The following is an 18342-nucleotide window of genomic DNA, read 5'->3' as shown; positions in this document are numbered from 1 at the left end:
GAGTGAAGGTGGTAAAGTTTAACCCGAGCCCCAGAGGGAAGAAACGCGTTGTAGTGGGAGGGAGGTGGTGGTGGAGGAGTGGGAATCTGTATAGGATGGGGAGCTGTATAGCCCCCTGGCCCCACACGCCAGGTCCGGTGTTCACGCTGCCTTCATGCTCCCTCTCTCCGCTCCTGCAACCGGATATATGTCACATGGCGCCACCTCATTATGTAACTGACGGAAGTGGAACGGGGTGTTGCACGGGGAGCCTCGGTCCCCTATAACCGAAATCTGCTATACAGTGTAGAGGTCTGTTATTGCGAGGGTTTACCGTAAATTCATTTTTTTTAGACTGCAGATGTTGAACGTATAATGTATAAATAAAAAGTGCTTGGAATACTCGGCAGGTCAGGCAGCATCTGTGAAGAAAGAAACGGAATCAATTTTTCAGGTCCGATATAGTTCTCAGTCACAGAGAAATTGTACAAAATATGGCAACGGATCTGTACACGCAAGCTCTCACATTGTCAATGGTTCAATGGTTCAATTGTGCTTTATTTGTCACATGTCCACAAAGATGATCGGGCAAAGGAGAGGGACGTCAGTACTTGTCACACTTCCCCTGAGGCCGCATTTAGAGTATTGTGTTCAGTTGTGGCCACCATGTAATAGGAGAGATGTTGTCAAGCTGGAATGGGTATAGAGAAGATTTACAAGGATGTTGTCAGGACTAGAGGGTCTGAGCTATAGGGAGAGGTTGAGTAGGCTGAGACTCTACTCCTTGGAGCACAGGAGAATGAGTGGTGATCTTATAGAGGTTGATAAAATCATGAAATTCAGCTCGGGTAGATGCACGATTCGCCTACTCTGGGCAAGAGTAGGCGAATCAAGGACAAGATGACATAAGTTTAAGGTGAAAGGGAAAAGATTTAATTGGACTCTGAGGGGTAACCTTTTCACACAAAGGGGTGGTGGGTGTATGGAACAATCTGCCAGAGGAGGTAGTTGATGCAGAAACAAGGCAGCTGGAACTAGTGTAGCTGGAACATGTTGGCCGATGTGGGCAAGTTGGGCAGAAGGGCCTGTTTCCATGCTGCATCTATTACTTTGTGCAAATGCACAGTGAAATAATGTTTGCCTATTTACACATGCGGGTCCTGCCATGTTGAGGCACAATTTCCAAAGTCCAAAGTCCAATCCGACCATTGTTCTGTCTACTGGAGCAGTTCCCCATCCAGGTAACCCCCAGGCTCCTACAGAGCCTTCCTCCATCGCTGACGACCGGATCAGACCGCGAACCAACGTCCCTCTCCTTGCCCGACTATCTTTGTGGCCAGGGGCACGTCCTGCAGCCACTGATGTCATTACCCCAGTTCACCCTCCTACTGGCCCCTGCTCCTCTCGCCCGACGGTACCGTGGTCTGCCGAGCCCTCAGGTCCTCCAGTTGTGCGTCACGGCTGCGGCACCTTGGGAAGGTCTCAGAAATGAAACATTCACGGTCAATGAATAGCAATGAGGGGATGGGTATTAATTTGTCCACTCATATGTGACTTCATTTCCAGATGTTACACGTCACAGAGTAGATATTCAAGGAACAACAATATTGTACACATGAGTATAGGTATGTTGCAAAGCCTACCTGAAGCGTCGTTGAAGATCTGCTGCTGAGGGTGTGCGCGATTTTGGCGCCGTTTAGAGGGGGCGGGTTTAAAACGCGATTTTCTCTAAGCTGTTCCAATCGAAAATGTTCAGCCTAGTTAATTATTAACGAAAAATCGCTGGAAGACCCCGTCGCAAAAGCTATTATTAGGTTTAAAGGCCTTGAATAATAGTTATAGTAGTTTAAAAATCAATCTCTAAACCCGCGACCGCCAGCAACCGCAGGGTCTCATAAAGCAAATAGCAGAAGTTAGGTTGTATATTTTTACATTAAAAAGGGCTTCTAAAGATCCATTTATACAAAGTTTAATATTGCGAGTAGCTCAATTTGGGCCCATTATATCGCGCAGTATTTTTCTCGGCATTTGAGGCACAAATCTACCGCAATGTGAACGTTCTAAACCAGCGCGTTCCACAGGGACCCACTGGAAAGCTGATTTAAATGGGCATTTATTTACAGCAATTAAACACTAAATTCCTTCCATTTGGCCTATAAATTAATGTAAATGAGATTTAAAAATCATGTTTTATTGTGAATTATTTGTGAATATTATTTGGACATTTAGGCTATTTAAAAATGTTAATCATTTATTAAGAAATGGATAGATGTTTAGATCTAGTAAATTGAAGTCTGAAATTAGCTACAATTAGGTAACTAACTAATTATATGCTTTAATTTCAGGTCATCCAAGTAAGATTATTTTATATTTGTTTCAGAATGCTTCAATCTATGATAACTGAAAATTTCATTCAGTTCTCTTAATTTTTAAGAAAGTTATGGGCTTTTGACTGTTCACGATCACAGCTTTTTTGTTATGTCCATAGAAAATCAATAGGGAACAAGATGCTCATTTCCCAGTATGAAAATGGCCATAACTTTTTAAATACTTGAGATATGAAAGTGAATTAGGTGTCAAATTAAACTTATTTTTATGCTTTATCTGATGGGATAAATTACAGACTTGATTTTTAAAATCTCAAAATTTTGTAACATTGCTAATGAGTAAGGCCAAGTGATCATGAAAGGCCAATAACCTTCAGCTGAAGGCAGGAGCAAAAGTTGACCAGATTTGGACATTTTGTATCAAGTACTGAGAAGTAATGCCCCTGTCCCACTTAGGAAACCTGAACGGAAACCTCTGGAGACTTTGCGCCCCACCCAAGGTTTCCGTGCGGTTCCCAGAGGTTCCCGGAGGTTTTTATCAGTCTCCCTACCTGCTTCCACTACCTCACAGTCTCCAAAGACGGGGTCGGTTATTCAGGATTAAAACAAAAATAAAATATCTTCACGCAAAAGATCATGGATGTTTGAAATTCTCCTCTCCAGATGGCTGTGGAGGTTGCTTTGCTGAGGACAATCAAGATAGAGGTCAAAGTAATTCTGGATGTGAAGGGAGTCATGACTAAAAAGTGTCCAGAGTGTTTATGTTAACCACAGTAATGAAATTCTTACTTGCTGCAGCTTTACAGGCACAATAGATGTAACAACAACAGAAATAAATAACCAATGCGGTACTTATTTTAAAAATAAACTAAACAATGGTAGTGCAAAAATGTAAAGAACAAAGAGCGACCACAGTTGTGTGCATTCTGCAGTGATTATGTGCTGAGATATCAGGGTTGGGATTCTGGCTGCACAGGGTGGTTTGAGAATCTTATGGTTCACGGGATATGTGGATAACTTTGCTGAGGTGAAGGATCAGCTGTGATCTCACTGAAGAGCAGAACAGTGAATAGTAAAAGGCTTGGATAGAGTGGATGTGGAGAGGATGTTTCCACTAGTGGGAGAGTCTCAGACTAGAGGTCATAGCTTCAGAGTTAAAGGACGTTCCTTTAGGAAGGAGATGGAGAGGAATTTCTTTGGTCAGTGGGTGGTGAATCGGTGGAATTCTTTGCCCCAGAAGGCTGTGGAGACCAAGTCAATGGATATTTTTAAGGCAGAGATAGATAGATTTGATTAGTATGGGTGTCAGGGGTTATGGGGAGAAAGCAGGAGAATGAGGTTAGGAGGGATACTGTAAATCAGCCATGATTGAATGGCGGAGTTGTCTTGATGGGCCAAATGGCCTAGTTCTGCTAGTATTAGTTACATACTTATGAACAGACCCTCAGATCCAAATAGCCTATTCCTTATGTCATGTTCTTACGTTCTGAGTCATCTAATCATCGGGGTGATATTATTGCATTCGACTAGGACAAAGTGTTCAGTAACACAGCTGATTTAATTTAGCAGCAATTTAAAGTTTGAGGAAGGGCTACAGAAGCTGGCTCTGCTCCAGGTGAGGTGTCTGCGACAGAAGCAGACACCTCACCGGGTTCTGATTGAAGTTTTCACGATTTCTCTGGCTATTTAGGAGATTAATCTGCCAATTTATTCATTACAATTATGGGTTCAAATATCATATTCAATTCTAGAAAGTGACAGGAAAAGAGTTTAGAAGGTGATAGCTATTATATAAAGGACACAAAACTGCTAATGTGCGAAGAACCAAGCTTCCTGATGGTGACAGATCCAACGGTTAAACGAGGTGTCAAACCATTTCAATATTTAGCTCTGCACCTGCAGAGACACAGTCCGCCTTGGCCGAGGCGATCTCCCGGTTTTCAAACACTTTAACCCATTCCCATACTGACCTTTCTGTCCTGGGGTCTCCTCCTCTGTCAGAGTGAGGCCCAGCCTAAATTGGAGGAACAGCACCTCATATTTCACTTGGGCAGCTTACAACCCACCTAATTTCGGCCCGAAACGCCGCCTATTTCCTTCGCTCCATAGATGCTGCTGCACCCGCTGAGTTTCCCCAGCAATTTTGTGTAACTTCAAATAACCCTTGAATTCCCTCTCTCTCTGTCCTCCCCTCACCGCATCCTAGTCATCGTACTAGTTACATTGCCGTCCTACTTAATTTCACCATTTCACTCATTAGTTTCACTCGCCATCAACTTCTCCACAGCCAACAATAGACCATTGTGGCCTCCACTTTTCCTTAATCATCGTTGCTAGGTTTGAGTTGTCCTTTCATATACCTTTCATTCATTTGTACCTCTTCACATCGCTAGTTTCCCTCTTCCCTGACTCTCTGTTTGAAGAATAGCCTCGACCCGAAACATCACCTATTCTTTCTCTCCAGAGGTGCTGCCTGGCCTGCTGAGGTACTCCAGCATTTTGTGTCTATCTTCGGTGTAAAACAGCATCTGCAGTTCCTTTTTGCACAGCAGAGGTGCCTGGCCACACTGCCAGCAGAAAATCAGAGGCAACCATGTTGCTCTGCAGGACATAATTAATGGGCAGCCTTGGGACATTCAGACCCTTATTCAAAGGAATGCCACAACTCTATAATTATTGGTATGATGCTGCATTATTTTTTCAAAATGGCCCACTATAAAATACATTTCTGCCAGTACTGTTTTTACATTGAGTTTATGCTCTCAGTGTGATGTATGGCATTACCACTGTGCTTATAACAGAGCTAGCAGCTCATTACTGAACATCCTTTGAGGCCTTGTGGGCCTTCAGTAGCAACCAAACTATGCCCTACTACAATCTTAATCTCAATCTACTAAAAGCGTATTATTTTAGTTGAGTTTAATCTATTGTCACGTGTGGCGAGGTACATTGAAAAGCTTTTGTTGCGGAAAGACAATACATGATTACAATCGAGCCATTCACAGTGTACATATGATAAAGGGATTAATGTGAATTATGTTTGGTGCAAGATAAAACCAGTAAAGTCCAATCAAAGATGGTGTAAGGGTCTCGAATGGGGTAGATGGTAGTTCAGAACTTGTCTCTAGTTGTTGGTAGGATGCTTCAGTTGCCTGATAATAGCAAGAGGATGCTTCAGTTGTGTGACAGAAGCATAAACAGCATATTAAGATTCCACTGCCAGGGTAAGAGAGCAAAGCAATTTCAAAAAAACAAATATAGAAGGGAGAATCGGACATCTCTAAAAGCAAAACTTAAAGTGCCGGAGGAACTCAGTGGGTCAGGCATCATCTGTGGAGGGACTGGACAGATAGAGTGATAGAGTGATACAGTGTGGAAACAGGCCCTTCAGCCCAACCTGTCCACATTGGTCAACATGTCCCAGCTACACTAGTCCTACCTGCCCAAGTTTGGTCCGTATCCCTCCAAACCTGTCCTATCCATGTACCTGTCTACTATTTCTTAACTGTTGGGATAGTCCTTGCCTCAACTATCTCCTCAGGCAGCTTGTTCCATCCACCCACCACCCTTTGTGTGAAAAAGTTACCCCTCAGATTCTTGTTAATTCTTTTTCCCTTCACCTTAAACCTATGTCCTCTGGTCCTCGATTCACCTACTCTGAGCAAGAGACTCTGAGCATCTACCCGATCTATTCTTCAGACTGATTGTGGTTGGGGGAGAGAAAGCTGTTCAGTTTATTGTCATGTGCTTGTGGAAAACATAGTGGATAAGAAATGTGGGCTGGTGCAAAGACTGGAACATGGTGCGTGGATGCAGGTGAGTTGGTTTTCATTCAGATTCAGATTCAGATTCAGATTCAACTTTAATTGTCATTGTCAGTGTACAGTACAGAGACAACAAAATGCAGTAAATTAATTGGCAGATGGGCAGAGTTAGTGACAAAGGTTAGAGGTGAACGGAGACAAAAATATGTCAGATAAGGAGTGAAGAGACGTGAAAAATGCCAGAGAGAAGGACATAGGTGGAGGAAAACAGGGGGGGATAAAAGGGAAATGAGAGGAATGGAGAATGAGTGTATGAAGGAGACAAAGGGAGCAGGGTGACTGGTGAGGCAGGGAGATAGTGGGAGAAATAGGTATATATTGGGGTGCGGGGAGGTGGGACAGGAAAGAGAGGGGGGAGAAAGGGGGCATTACTTCAAATTGTAGAATTCAATGTTCATTCCATTGGGCTGTAGGCTATCCAAGTGAATATGAGGTGCTGTTCCACCAGTTTGCACTTGTTTCCCATTGGCAATGAACAGAAAGATTGATATGGGAATGGGAAGGGGAGTTAAGTTCGTTACAAACAGGAGACCTAGTAGGTCTTGTTGTTGGCAAAACTATCACCTGGCCTACATTGGTCTCGGTGATATAAAGGGGCCACAGTTGGAGCACCAAATGCAGTGTACGAGGTTTGAAGAGATGAGTGTGAAACTCTGTATCATCTGGAAGTGCTGCTGGATTCATCTCTAAAAATCAGGGTCCCTACTTTTAGGTCCATACTTTTAGTTTAATTTTGAGATACAGTGTGGAAACAGGCCTTTCGGCCCACCGATTCCACACCAACCAGCAATCCCCGTACACTAGCACTGTGCTAAACACTAGGGAAAATTTACATTATTTACCAATGTCAATTAACATATAAACCTGTACGTCTTTGGAGAGTGGGAGGAAACCAGAGCAACCAGGGAAAACTAAACTGTGAGATTTCCTCACCTTTCTTCCCACCTGAGGATACTACCCCCTATCCCCGGCACATTCAAATTCAGATTAATAATTCAGAAGAACAGTGGTTCCTGTGTGAACTTTATTGTTCCTTTCAATGTGAGAATTGACCTTGCAAGAGGCAAGGGGCACGAACGTTCAATTGTCCCATGCATGAGGAATGCAACAATGACATTCTTACTTGCTGCCATTTTAAAGGCACATTAACACAACAAATAAATGTTCAATAGTTCAGTAATATAATAAATTATTGGTAATGCTATGTAACCAGTCAATAATGGTGCAAAGCAAAGTATGGCATGCAACCTGTACAAAATCGATCATAGGTCGTTGCTGGGGAAGGGTTATGGTTAGGCTTGTCTTGTGTGGTTCAAGAACATGATGGTTGATGGGATGAAGCTGTTCTTGAACTTGGAGGTCACTGGTTCTCAGGCTCCTTTACCTGCTTCCTGAAGGTAGCAGCGAAATAAGAGGTGGCCAGGGTGGTGAGAGTCTTTGATTATATTAGCTGCCTTTTTGAGCCAGTGGACTAATTCTGAGAGGTAAGTGTGAATGTGTAGGAAGGAACTGCAGATGCTGGTTTACACCAAAGATAGACACAAAAAGCTGGAGTAACTCAGCGGGGCAGGCAGCATCTCTGGAGAGAAGGAATGGGTAACGTTTTGGGTCGAGGCCCTTCTTGGATTGTTTTTTTAGTAAACCAGCATCTGCTGTTCCTTGGTAAACAAAAATGCTGGAGAAACTCAGCGTGTGCAGCAGCATCTATGGAGCGAAGGAAATAGGCAACGTTTCGGGCCGAAACGCTTCTGCTGTTCCTTGTTTCTACTGAGAATGATTTGTCTTAACCTCTAGGCAAAGGTTTGACTGAATGTGGCCTATGAATGATAATTAGGTGAAAGGTTTTCCTTCACAGGTACTGTGGAAAATAAAAGGTGGTAGTGGTTCTCAATCCCTGGACATTAATGTTGGAATTTCCCAGAGGAACAACTTGTCCCACTCACTGACCTTCTCTGGATAGGGAAAGCTTTCCAACTCCCTAATCACGATGAAGGTAAGAAACCCTGTGGCTCTCGGGATAAATAACATTAAAGAGTTGCCAAGTGGAATGAAGATCTCCCAATAGACAAGGGATGTGGACAAGAAGATGAAAGGTTAGAGAGGTCACCTATTTAAGGGATTGAAAGCACACTTTAAAGTACGAGAGGATTACTGCCTTTCATGGATGCATACCTCAGCATGAATGAACTCATTCAGAGCTACAGGAACAAGGAGGGCCCGAATTTGAGAAAAAATCAGTAAATGCAGTAAATTATAACATTTTGAAAACCATATATTAATAACAGGGTAAAAAACATTCAGTAAACTCAATATTCTCAACGCAATGAAACTGCATGAGGGAAGTGTGTTGATCCACAGGCTGCAGTGCATTTGCTTAGTTAGGATTTTTTTAAACTTTTTCCTCCCGGTCGGTGTTTGGCTTGGCCTGCGACCCACATATACATTGGTGATCTCAAAAGCAAGGGAAGCTGGCCTGCTCAGATGAGAGTAGTCCATTGGACACGCTGAGTAAATCATCGCCCACATCCTTCCAGCAGCAACGAGGAGAGCAAAGTAACGAACAACTGGCAAGTGTTCAGCCAGGAAACTGAGGCCGTTCACTTTAAGCAGCTGGAAACACTCAAGCGGCTGCAGAGGAAGGTACCGCCGAGAGCTGGATTTGTAACGGATGAGTTTTTATCAACAAATATCCTGACTAAATTTTTTGTTTATTTTATCACTCGGTTTTGGATGCTGTGACTTATAAAAGTAATTACTGGCTGGGTTGGGTTTCATGGTGGTAAAACTGGCACAAAGCTGCCCTCCCTCCATTTATTATTTTCTTCCCCATTGCTACGTGACTAGCAGTCAAAATTGGCAAATAACGGCAAATAATTGTAAAGCAATTTTGACGTGTATTATTGTACTTATTTGTAGGTCAGTAGAACACCAAGGAGGTCTGGATGGCATTGCAAAACCATGAAGGGGAAAATTGACTCGTTTTGAACTTGGCTTTTTAGCCAATTACATATCCTGTTTCTCTCTTTCACACATACACAGACACAGATACACACAGACACCCACACACAGACACACATGCAGACAGACATGCACACAGACACACATAAAGATACACACATGTAGAGACAAACACATATACACACAGTTGATTCATTTGGGATGTTTGTCAGTGAGTCTACACCGAATATGCTCCATTTCTTTCTGTATTTAACGTAGTTTAGTTTAGTTTAGTTTAGAGATACAGCGCGGAAACAGGCCCTTCAATCTGTGCCGGCCAACGGTCCCCATACACTAATACTATCCTACACACACTAGGGAATTCTTACCAAAACCAATTAACTTACAAAGCTATACATCTTTGGAGTGTGGGAGGAAACCGAAGGTCCTCGAAAAAAAACCCCACGTGGTCACGGGAAGAACGTACAAACTACATACAACAGCACCCGTACTCGGGCCCTGTAAGGCAGCAACTCTGCCACCATGCATCACGCCCCCCATAAATGTCAGAAATTTAGAACAAGCTAGACTAAGTGGGGCACGTTGGGTTCCTGTCACATGGGCAGCGGAACCAGGGGGTGGGGGGCTGCAGCCTCTCCACTTTTTTGGCGAGACAGGCTTCATAACCCGAAATTATCCGGCCTGCAGGCATATTTTTTATGAGGACCTTCGGCATCCAGAATCTCAGAACAAGTGCACAGTGAGTGCGGCAAAACCACGACCTCCGTGGAGGCGGAGGGGGACGGGCTGTGGAGGCAGGGGGAGGGGCATGGGGAGGCAGGGGGAGGGGCTGTGGTGGCAGGGGGAGGGGCGTGGGGAGGGGCATGTGGGTGGGGTTGGGAGTGGGGAGAGTGCTCGGAGAAAGACAGGGGTTGTGGGGGGAGTATCACATGGGAGGGGGGCAGGAGCCAGCAAGGGGAACCAGAGGGGAAGGAGCTGGAGGACTCACAGCAGGCGATGCGGACATCAGCTGGCGATGTGGACTCACAGCGGGTGCTGGTCGCTGGACATTATCCTCCGCCAGGATTAGAGTCTCTGTTTTAAGTTTGGCGACATCTCTGTCTCCGACTCTACCCCGCACCGGGCTGGGCCAGGTTGGGCCACTTCCGGTCCCTCCGAAAATTGCTTGTGGTTGGAGACCTCCGCCATCCATGTAGAGCCTCCCTCAGCTCCAGTAAAGACACGATGGCGCAGGAAGGGGCGGACCATCCCACGGAGTGACAGGAGAAAAGACCAATCTACGCGGTGCCGACTGGCATGAGAGTAGATCGATCTGCGCACGCACGGTTTTTAAACCTCAATAACTATCACATTAGACCACCGATCAGAACAAAACTTGGTGGAATCGCAGTAGAGGAGAACAGTGAGTAAGCTGGCGAAAAATCGTAGCACTACCGCGTATCATTTTTGTGCAAATAGAATGACCGCGCAAACCAGAAGATAATAAGATCAGAGTTTTAGTTATGTATAGAGACAGAAAGACAGACAGACAGACAGACAGACAGACAGACAGACAGATAGATAGATAGATAGATAGATAGATAGATAGATAGATAGATAGATAGATAGATAGATAGATAGATAGATAGATAGATAGATAGATAGATAGATAGATAGATAGATAGATAGATAGATAGATAGATAGATAGATAGATAGATAATTTAAAAAAAGATGGAGATTGTTGAGATTGAGTCAAAGTCCCTTGATTCTTTTTTTGGGTCTCTCTTAGTACTCTAAAATAGATTTCATAGTATATTATATTTTAGTTAGCCCTAACTGCTCACAGATTTAAAAAATGTCCTTTCTTGGAACTAAGGTCCAAGCAAGACAATGAGAAATGAACAGCAAACCTATGTAATAATTAATCGAGGCATTGAGCATAAGAACATAAGGAAAATAATTATCGCTTAATTTCCTCATTATCTGAAAATGTGGCCTTGAAAGGGTAGACCATGCCAGAGTCACACTATCCCAGGTGCAAATGATCACAGTTCATACGTTCTAGGAGCAGAATTAGGCCATTTGGCCCATCAAGCCAGATGTGCAAGGTATCGGATTTTGGGAAGTCAAACCAAGGGAGGATCTTCACAGTGAATGGCAAGTGACTGGGAGGGTGTTGTAGAGCAGAGAGACCTATGAGTGTAGGAACATTGATCCTTGAAAGTGGCATCACAAGTAGGTAGGGTGGTCAAGAAGGCTTTTTGGTACACTTGCCTTCATATTTAGGGTATTGAGTATTGAAGTTGGTATGTATGTTTCAGTTATACAAGATGTTGGTGAGAGCACATTTGGAGTATTATATTCAGTTTTGGTCACCCAACTATAGGAAGGATGTTGTTAAGTTGGAAAGAGTGCAGACAAGATTTATAAGGATGTTGCCAGGCATTGAGTTCTGAGCTATCGGGAGAGGTTGAGCATGCTAGGACTTTATTCCTTGGAGTGCTGGAGGCTGAAGGGTGACCTTCACAAGTTCACGTTATAGGAGTAGAATTAGGCCATTCAACCCATCGTGTTTACTCCGCCATTCAATCATGGCTGATCTCTGCCTCCTAATCCCATTTTCCTGCCTTCTCCCCATAACCCTTGACACCCATTCTAATCAAGAATTTGTCTACCTCTGCCTTAAAAATATCCACTGACTTGGCCTCCTCAGTCCTCTGTTGCAATGTTCCACAGATTAACTACCCTCTTCCTCTCCTCCTTTCTAAAAGGGCGCCCTTTAATTTTTATGGAGGTATATAAATTCATGAGGGGAATAGATCGAGTGATTGTATAGTCTTTTATCCAGTGTGGTGAAATGAAGAACCAGAGGACATAGGTTGAGGTGAGAGGGGAAGAAAGATTTATTAGAGAATATCAAAGAGTCATGATGGAAACATTTCTGCTCATCTCTATTCTGCTGGCTGACCCCTTGATCTGAGACTGCAATCAGTGGCTCCAAACACCCAAATCAGGAGACATCATCCTTACCATTACCCTGTCAATCCGCATAAGAATTCTGCATGTTCCATTGTCATTCTCTCTCCTTATAAAGTAATTTGATTTTGTATAAGATGTACCAGCAAATAAGCCAAACACATTCCTTCCAAGTTTCCTAGTGCATAGGAATGGTGGACGGCACGGTGGCATAGAGGTAGAGCTACTGCTTTTCAGAGCGAGAGACCCGAGTTCGATCCTGACTATGGGTGCAGTCTGTTCGGAGTTTGTATGATCTCCCTTCGACCTGTGTGGGTTTTCTCTGAGATCTTCAGTTTCCTCCCACACTCCAAAGACGTACAGGTTTGTAGGTTAATTGGCTTGGTGTAAATGTAAGCTTGTCCCCAGTGTGTGTAAGCTTGTGTTAATACGCGGGGATCACTGGTCGGTGCGGCTGAAGAATTTGTTTCTGCGCTGTATCTCTTAAACTAAACTAAACTAAGATCATTTACCTTCATCCACAAAGGATTTGATCCCAGACTATTCCCCGTTATTTGGCATCAAGAGAATTTGCAAGAATAACAATGTCATTCATGTCAGTGGTGGACAATGGCTCATTGCCCTCTAGTGGGAAGGAGGGTGGAGGAATCTCACAACAGTCCTATTTAGAGGGTTAGTGGATAGACCCAGATATTTCACATTGGTCACATAGCTGATTTTTGACTCGGAAATTAAGCTTCATGCAATTCAAGTCATGCACCTACCGCCAAATTGTTTGGCATATTTTAGCAGTGGCACAAATGCTGAGCACTCCACAAACACCTCAAATTCTTCCTTCTTTCTTTCTGTACACAGTCATTAAGCCCAAAACCAAGTCTGATTTCAAACACACTCACCAATGTCACCAGCCATGGAGACCATCTTCACCTACCTCAAGTGGTTAAATCGGAAAGCTTTCTTGCTTTGACTTTATTGCAGAATGCAATCATCTGAATCCCACGCCCTTCCTGAAACTGCATAAGTGATTGTCGACACTTATTTATGCCAATTCACACAGAATTCACTGATCCCTTGCCAAAATATCCATGGTAATTTGGGTGAAGACATGCTGCTACTCTACTCTAACCAGCTGACAATGATTTGTTTTGTTGACATTATTGTCATCTGAAAAACGAGTTCTTCAACTCTGCTTCGACCCATTTCCAACTGACCCCTCCAGCAAAAGGCTTGGTTCAAACCAGAGATCACTTTTTTTGTTCATGAAAGTGATGAAGGGGCTGTGTTGCGGGTGGAGAATTAAAGTGGCAAGCAGAAGCTATGATCACAATACAGACTGTGATAGACACAAAGTGCTGGAGTAACTCAGCGGGTCAGGCAGCATATCTGGAGAAAAAGGATGGGTGACCTTTCGGGTCAGAAGCCTTCTTCAGATTGGATGTAGACTGAATGCATGGCTCTATGAGGTAATCACCCAATCTGCATTGGAGAGAACAGCAAATGCAGTAGGCTAGTTTGGAAAAAATGCAACCGAATTGCTGTTTCATCTGGAGAGACTGTTTGGGTCCCCAGATGGTAGGAAGGGAAGAAGTGAAAGATCTTTTGCGGTTGCATGGGAAAGTGCCATGAGAAAAGGAGTAATTGGAAACAGAAGAATGGACCGGGAGTGACAAATGGAACAGTCCCTTTGAAATGCACATAGTAATGGGTAGGGGAAAACTTGTCAGGTAGTGGAATCCTCTGATGCTGAAGAAATCGCAAAAGATGTTCTGTTAAATGTGAAGTTTGATGATGGGTAGGAAAGTGAACACTAGAGGAACTCTGTCCCTACTTTAACCCATGAGAAGAGTGAATGAGAGCAGAGATTTGAATAACAGTCGAGGTACAGCCAAAGCTGCTGTCAACTAGGGGAAGCCATGATTCAGGAAGAGTTCATATATGCTTTTTTTCCTGAAGTGGCGGCGCTGTTGAACAGCTGCGACTCGCCTGCAGTCCGTCTGTTTTTACTATTCTTTTTTTTTTTTTTTGTCTTGTTTTAGTTAAATTTTAGTTGATTAGGTTGTGTTATGTCTGGGGGGGGGGTGAAACATGTTTTTTTGTCTCTTCCTTCGGGGGGAATGCGACTCTTTTTGTCGTATCCCCCTTCTCTGCCTCCGTCTGCACTGAGGCCTAATGGCGGAGCTGGCAGCCTCCAACTGCGACCTACATCGAGGCTCCGGAAACAGAGCCAGCCAGGACTTACCAACGCGAGGCTGGCCGAATTCAGAGCTTTGGCGGCGTTCTGGCATTACGGTGGTGGCGGCCCGACTCGGGGCTGAGGCGGTGCTCCGGTGGCGGCGACCCGACTCGGGGCTGAGGCGGTGCTCTAGTGGTGGCAGCCCGACTCGGGGCTGAGGCGGTGCTCTAGTGGTGGCGGCCCGACTCGGGGCTGAGGCGGTGCTCCGGTGGCGGCGACCCGACTCGGGGCTGAAGCGGTGCTCTAGTGGTGGCGGCCCGACTCGGGGCTGAGGCGGTGTTCCGGTGGCTGAGGCAGCATTCTGGCGGTGGCGACCTGAATCCAGGGCTCGGCCGCGGGCCAGTGGACGACATCGTCGGGAGCTCGCAGGTCACAGGTTGGTGACCTGTTTTTACGGAGCTCTCGCGGCAACAGCTGCGTCCGCTGGACTGGATTGCGGCATCTTCGGCAGCTTCGACCACACCGGGCCGCGGAGCTTGAACCGGCCCGTTCACGGAGCTCGGTTGAGCCACGGGACTGACTTACTATCGCCCGTGAGGGTAACAACATCGGAGGCCTGGATCGCCTCAGCACAGAGGGAGAATAAGGAGGGAAGAGACAGAGACTTTAAGACTTTTGCCTCCATCACAGTGAGGAGGTGCCTGGTGTTATGTAGATGTTAATTTGTGTTTATTGTGTGTTTTGTTATTTATTATTATATGTATGACTGCAGGCAACGATATTTTGTTCAGACCGAAAGGTCTGAATGACAAATAAAGGAATCTAATCTAATCTAATCTAATATGTCAGAGATATCAGTGTGAAAAGTTGCATTGTGGAACTTTGTTCCTTTCCACAGTTTCCAGCATTTTCTGTTTTTTCACTGAAAAGGAAGAGGTGACGTTTCGGGTCAGAACCCTTCTTCAGACTGAAGAAGGGTTCCGACCTGCAACGTCACCAATTAGTTAGTCTGAAGAAGGATTGCAACACAAAATGTCACCCATTCCTATCCAGAGATGCTGCCTGTCCCGCTGAGTTACTCCAGCATTTTGTGTAGTCAGTCTGAAGAAGGGTCTCAACATGAAACATTACCCATTCCCTCTACCCAGGGATGCTGCCTGGCCCACTGAGTTACTCCAGCATTTTGTGGCTATCTGCAGTTCCTGCCTACACAGCCTATCACTTCTTTGTCAGCTCTCTACCAGGGCAACTCACTAGTTCTAGACCCTTCCACTTCCCTCCCCATATCCTTCTCTGTAGCTTGCAATTTATTTTCTCCTCACCATATATTTATCCCATTCCCTCTTGAAGGGCACAATAGCACCAGGCTCCACCTCATCTGCAAGCAGTGTATTCCAGTTTCCAAACCACAAGCTGTGCAAAGAAGTTGCTCCTTATGTCACTCTTAATTCTCTTCCCTTTATTTTATACCTATGACCTCTGGTCCTTGACCTCCTCCACCAATGGGAACAGCCTTCTACTATTCACCGTCCGGACAGTTGCTGGAATGTGCGGAGACTTTCTATAGCTGGATTCTATATTTTGCACAGGCTTAATTTTAAAGCATTCTATTGGCATCTTTAAAAAAAAGTTAATTACAGCTTATGATGTATTTGCAAATCCCAGTTGTAATGTTAGAGCAATGTCTTTAGTCAATCAATTGCTATCTTTCATGCATTCTCAGCAACTTTCATTGTATATTTTTGGATTTTTCCTAAAGGCAGTTCCTGTGTCTGAAGTCACTGTGACCCAAAAGCTTTGTTCAGTGGAACATTAAGTGGCAAAGCCAGAGGTCATTCTGGGATCTGGGCTAGCAAATTGCACTTTGTACCATAAAGAACTTTTTGTAAGAGTGCCTCTTTCAAAGTCTAATCACTGTAGCAGCAACAAAGGTGCATTGTGTAACGTTGTTAGTACTATAGCAGCTCTGATATTCCCCTGTAACATGCAGTGAAATGCCAATATTGCCACTGTTGAAATCACATGCCACACTAACATGTCTGTTCAAGTCAGGTTATTCAGTCACAAGATGCTGAAAAAGGAAAATGTTGAATCATAAGCAAAGCTTGGTTTACATCTATTGTACTGGGTAACAGGCCGGGGAGTGTGCTTAAACAATAATACATCTCTGTATTGAGAGGCATTGAAAAACTAATCAAATTCCCCACGACACACAATTCAGTTCTCAACTCTGACTCCCTTGTAACATTATTCAGATGACTAAAAGAGGAATTGAATTCCCCACATGACTACAGAGGGACAGCATAGTAATTAGGAAGCCTTCTGCTTGGTGTAAGCAAGGCATTCTTTCAGTGCAGAGCATCGCTTGGAACAATGTGCCTATCTGACAAACTAAATCCAGAGCAGTGCCACTCACGTTCTTCAGACCTCAGGGTAGATGCAACAGATGTAACAACAATGCTGTATAACTCCTTTAATGCAGCAGAATGCTACAAAGCAACTCACAGGACTGTCATCCAGCAACATTTGCTGCAAACCCTCTGAAGGCAACCAGAACAAACAGTCAGAAAACTAAATTAAAATGCTTGGGTTAGCAGGGAATGCTGAGATAACAAAGGGCCGCACTGTTGAGAAGTTTGTAAGCAAGCTTAAGAATGTTTAAATCAATGTATTCCTGAACTGGGAATTAATATACATCAGTGAGCACAGAGGTGATGGGTGAAAGAGACATGAGGTAAACTTTAGAAGATGAGCACAATTTGCAGGTAAGAAAGAGAAATAAATACCAGAAAAGCTAAAAAAAATCTGACAGTATGTTATAGCTTCATTATTTTTCATCAGAACCAAGAAAAGTTAAAAATTAAACTTGTTTTAAGTTACAAAGAAGGAGTGGAGGGAACAATAAGAATATCTAGAATAGGAGGATGATCATGTTATTACGATGACTGTTACTATTATTCCTGAGTTAACAGAGCACATGGGTAATAATACTTTGCTCTCCGCTGACACCGTTCCATCCGAAACTCTCTGGTCAACTCGCCCCTTCCCACCCAAAACATCCCCTCCCCAGGTACTTTCCCCTGCAACCGCAGAAGTTGCAACACCTGTTCCTTTGCCTACCCCTTGACTCCATCCAAGGACCCAAACAGTCTTTCCAGGTGAGGCAGAGACCTCCTCCAACCTCATCTACTGCATCCGCTGTTCTAGGTGTCAACTTCTCCACATCAGCGAGACCAATCGCAGACTCGGCGATCGTTTCGCTGAACGCTCAGTCCAGCTTAACCTACCTGATCTCCCAGTTGCTCAGCACTTTACTTCCCCTCCCATTCCCAATCAGAACTTTCTGTCCTGGGCCTCCTCCATTGTTAGAGTATGACCCAGCGCAAATTGGAGGAACAGCACCTCATATTTCGCTTGGGTGCCTTATGAACATTGAGTTCTCTAATTTCAGATAGCTCTTCTCTCTCCATCCCCTCCCCCTTCCTAATTATAGACAATCGGCAATAGGTGCAGGCGTAGGCCATTTGGCTCTTCGAGCCAGCACCACCATTCAATGTGATCATGGCTGACCATCCACAATCAGTGCCTTCCTGCCTTCCCCCCAAATCCTTTGACTCTATCTTTAAGAGCTCTATCAAACTCTCTCTTGAAAGCATCCAGAGAACCCCCCTCCACCGCGAGGCAGAGAATTCCACAGACTCACAACTCTCTGTGTGAAAAGGTTTTTCTTCATCTCCGTTTTAATGGCTTACCCCTTATTCTTAAACTATGGCCCTGGTTCTGGACTCCCCCAACATCGGGAACATGTTTCCTGCCTCAAGCGTGTCCAAACCCTTAATAATCTCCCACTAGTCTTACTGTCTCCGACTACATTCTATCTTTGTCCCGCCCCCTCCCCTGACATCAGTCTGAAGAAGGGTCACGATCCGACCCGATACATCACCCATTCCTTCTCTCTAGAGATGCTGCCTGACCCGCTGAGCTACTCCAGCATTTTGTGTCTACCTTGGACAGAGTCAACATGGATTTATGAATTGAGAACAGGTAAGATTGAACCATTTCATTTGGTGTGTTTGAACTTTCACAAGACCTTTCGAAAGATGACACACAAGATAATGAATCAAA

General features: G+C 44.4%; 1 long non-coding RNA gene across 1 annotated transcript; it reads right to left on the bottom strand.

Annotated features, from left to right (window-relative positions):
* Positions 1-8096: 8096 nt before the first annotated feature.
* LOC116972860 lies at positions 8097-17282 on the bottom strand. Its single transcript, XR_004411930.1, has 3 exons — positions 17209-17282; positions 11717-11723; positions 8097-8108 (listed from the first exon to the last, which is right to left on the bottom strand). It is a non-coding gene; the product is annotated as an uncharacterized LOC116972860 (long non-coding RNA).
* Between the last annotated feature and the right edge of the window lie 1060 nt (positions 17283-18342).

This window comes from Amblyraja radiata, chromosome 5 (assembly GCF_010909765.2).
Source record: "Amblyraja radiata isolate CabotCenter1 chromosome 5, sAmbRad1.1.pri, whole genome shotgun sequence".
NCBI classification, from domain to species: Eukaryota; Metazoa; Chordata; class Chondrichthyes; order Rajiformes; family Rajidae; genus Amblyraja; species Amblyraja radiata.
The sequence above is the reverse complement of the archived record's forward strand: the minus strand, read 5'-3'. Positions and strand labels throughout refer to the sequence as shown.